We start from the raw sequence: 3979 nt of genomic DNA on the forward strand, positions 1-3979 counted from the left end.
AGTTCCCCCTTCTCCCTTCTTACCTGTAGTCCTCTCCCAAGGAGTCTGCTATGTCTTATTTGGACTATTGCAAGAGCTTCTCAGCAGACTTTGCCTCTGACTCCCTTCTAGATTATTCTCTATGTACATTCTGCTCAAAGGCACAGATCTGATCTAACCGCTTCCCTACTTAAAACCCCATAATGGCATTCAATTATATACAGAATAAACAGAAGAAAATCCAAGATTTACTGACCTCAGACTCCCTGCAGGGTTACATTTTCTCCTTCTCCAGGTCATACAGCACCATCCTTGGCCCCTCTGCCCTATAACTAAGTCATTTTCTAAGTTTCTAGAACACATCATTGTTGGGAGCCAACATCTATAGCTACATGGCTGAGGCCTGTAAAGGCCCATCTGGAAGATCGCCTCTGACATAGGATATGAGTTATACCTATAATATTGGCGTGTGATTAGTGACCAGTGTGCATACATGGCAGTAAAACTTATAAGTAAATCTCAATACACCTGATGGAAAGTGCATAGCAGAATTATTTTTCTCTGTCTTTCTAAGTTTTACTTCTTTCTAGATATTTTTAAACTTCTATTTCCTGGTAGACTGGTTAGTCAGCTTTGGAAAGCTGTTTCCCCTAGGGCTAAGATTAGAAACTAAATTACCATGATAGTTTTGTCACCCTGCCCCTAGCCAGGCAGAATGTTTTCTTTTGTTTCGTTAATTACCGAAACTCTGTCTGCTTCAGCCCACAGCCATCATGGCGGCCATGCATTTCCTTGTTCAAGAGTGTGACAGCTACTATTTGATTTTTAGAGTAGACTTGTTAGGATAAAATATATACATATACACTCATAGTTGCGTAAATTTATGCTTGCTGTTTTGTTTCCTTTTGCTACATTATTCAAATATAATAGTTACTATACGATTTATAAAAGAATTAATGATGAGGTATTAGCTTAATAGGATATAGCATAGTATTAAAGGTCAATCATTAGATTATATAAAAATTAAAGTTTAGACATATGAAACTTATATGAATTATAGTAAAGTTTGGTAGTTTAAGAATAAGTTTTAACTGAGTTATAAGGCATTATGTTAAATTGTAATAGGATAATAGTATAACTAACAGCTAAGTCATTTAAGTAAACTTACAGATTATAGTATAGTGTTAAGTTGATAATATTAATCGTTAAAAATATTAGGAGTCAGTGAACTTGGATTGAACCTAGAGTTAACTTAGAAAAGTTTTTTGAATTAATCAGGGTTTAGAACAAAGAGTATAATATGAATGATTCATTGAACATTATGGAAAACACTTTGAACGATTTGTATTGAAATTGTGCACCTGTGACCTTAATGTAAGCACGACAGGCATCATGGAATTCGAATTGTTTGCTTGGAAATTGCAGATCTCATGGTGGTCTTGTGATGCATAGTTTGTAAAGCACGGAACTTGTACACCTCCAGCAAGTGATTATCACACTGCTGGAGGGTATAGAAAATGGTATATAAGTTGGAAGGAGTCCGAATAAAATTTGGCTTCAGTCCTGATCAGACTGTCCCCAGAAGAACTGCCTCCAAGTGGTCTCTTCTCTCCGTCCAGATTCTCCAGTGTGGTCCTAACCCACCCTTGGTCAGTGCTGGTCACCGACAATGGGCACAAAGTTATACATAAATTAATTTCAGTGTTATTCTTAGGATAATTATTCCATAAACCTATAGTCCACCCTCCAACTCCACTCATATAAATGCTTTATGTAGACTAGAAAGAAAATTATTAAGAAAAAAATTAAAGGAGGTAAAAGTGAGTTGTTCTTTCTATGTCACCCACTTTACAGAAGCATTTGAAATATAAAAGAGCATTTTAAATTGCCAAAAAAATAGCATTTAACATATAACATAATGTTCTCTAATCATTTCTTCCTATTTATAAGATTTTTCATTTCATTTTTAACCTGTATTTGCACATTTAGTTTTTAAAATATTTTCATCCAAATATATTGCATACATAAGATGAGTACACAAATCACACAAATACCGCACACACAAATAGTCCCAATAGCTATCCTCTCCTGTAGCTCCACTCAGGTGAAGAATAAGATCACCAACAAGCCCCACCATCCTGCCATCCACACAAAGCCCTGGTTCGTTAGGGCTGCAGCTCTGCCTTTGTGAAGCCTGGGCTGTCCTGGCTGCTGAGGTGAGTGCCTGTCTGAAAGATGGCATAATCTTAAAGGCACCTTCTGATGCTTGCGAACACCTTTCCCCATGGGTGCCGGCCCAGGCCAGCGACTTCGTGTTGAACTGAAGGAACTAGTCTCCTGCTTTCCCGAAAACCTCTTTCTCTCCTAATTCACGAGCCAGCAGGATGCAGTTGCTGTGCTTTCAGAACGCCTTCTCATAGCTGCATACAAGGCCAAGCCGAGAACGTGGTTCAGCTCATCAACAAGGGGGCCAAGGTAGCTGATACCAAACATGGCCGGATGTCCTTGCATCTTGCTGCGAAAAAGGGCCATCTTTCTGCGGTCCAGATCTTGCTGAAGGCTGGCTGCGACCTCAATGTCCAGGATGATGGGGACCAGACTGCCTTGCACCAGGCCACGATGGTGGGGAACGCGGAGATCATTGCAGTGCTCATCCAGGAAGGGTGTGCCCTGGACAGACAAGACAAGGACGGGAACACAGCTTTGCATGAAGCATCCTGGCATGGCTTCAGCCAGTCAGCCAAGCTGCTCGTCAAAGCAGGTGCCAACGTGCTTGCCAGGAACAAGGCAGGGAATACGGCCCTGCACCTGGCCTGCCAGAATAGCCACTCCCAGAGCACATGTTTCCTCCTGCTGGACGGGTCCTGCATCGACCTCAAAAACAATGTGGGCGACACCTGTTTGCACGTTGCTGTGCACTATAACCACTTGCCCATCATTAGGCTGCTCCTCAGTGCTTTCCGTTCTGTCCATGAAAAGAACCAGGCTGGAGACACAGCACTGCACATTGCTGCTGCCCTAAACCACAAGAAGGTGGTTAAAATCTCACTGGAAGCTGGAGCGGATGCAACCATTGTGAATAATGCAGGCCAGACTCTGCTAGAGACGGCCCGCTACCACAACAACCTGGAGGTTGCTCTTCTCACCAAAGCTCCCCAGGTCTTGCACTTCAGTCCTGGGGGAAGCCTGAGGAAAAAGGAGAGGCTCAAGGAGGAGCGGAAGGCCCAGTTGGTGCCAAGAGATGAGGTGGCACAAAGCAAGAGCAGTGTCTCGGCAGGAGACACCCCCAGCAGGGAACCGGCTGTGCTCAGAGAAGAAGAGGCCAGAGATTTCCTGTCAGCCTCCCCAGAGCCCAGAGCCAAGGAGAGCAGGAGGAGAAAGTCAAGGCCCAAGGTGTCAGCAGTTTCTGACCCCACCCCGCCAGCCGACCAACAGCCTGGACGCCAGAAGAACCTGCACGCTCATCACCACCGCTGCTCATCCCCGCCCCCGCCCCACGAGTTCAGAGCTTACTGGCTCTGCACGCTGTACCGGGACAAGGACGGGAAGGTGATGCAGGCACCAATAAACGGCTGTTGATGTGAGCCTCTGGTCAACAAGCGAGAGAACCTGCTGGAGGCTGCCGTGGAGGACGACAGAGCAGAGCTGGGGTCGGTCCAGGTCAAGATGAACACAAAGTTGGGCCACATGGAGAGCAAGACCCAGCACCAGATGCCGTTCTGGACAAGCTGATGGTGGAACCCTCTCGGAGGAGCGGACAGAATCCCTGGGCCGCCTGCAGCAGCACGCGGACACGGAGAAGCACAGGGAGAGAAGCTGCAGATGGCCTTGGTGGATGAATTAAAAACCTGGGGCCTGTTGAAGATTCAGAATCTGGAGCTGAAGCTTTCTGGAGATTCCCGGGCCTCCAGAACCAAATCCGCACCGTCTTCGTGCGAGTCCTCCACAGGTGTGGATCAGTCGGTGGGGTGGTGACTGCCGGTCCGGCAGCACCCTCTGA

At 45.6% G+C, this 3979-nt stretch overlaps 1 pseudogene; it reads left to right on the forward strand.

Annotated features, from left to right (window-relative positions):
- Positions 1–1496: 1496 nt before the first annotated feature.
- On the forward strand, positions 1497–3965 carry LOC103253230 (annotated as a pseudogene).
- The last annotated feature ends 14 nt before the right edge of the window (positions 3966–3979 follow it).

This window comes from Carlito syrichta, unplaced genomic scaffold (genome assembly GCF_000164805.1).
Source record: "Carlito syrichta isolate Samal-C Ts95f unplaced genomic scaffold, Tarsius_syrichta-2.0.1 Scaffold212970, whole genome shotgun sequence".
Lineage (NCBI taxonomy): Eukaryota > Metazoa > Chordata > Mammalia > Primates > Tarsiidae > Carlito > Carlito syrichta.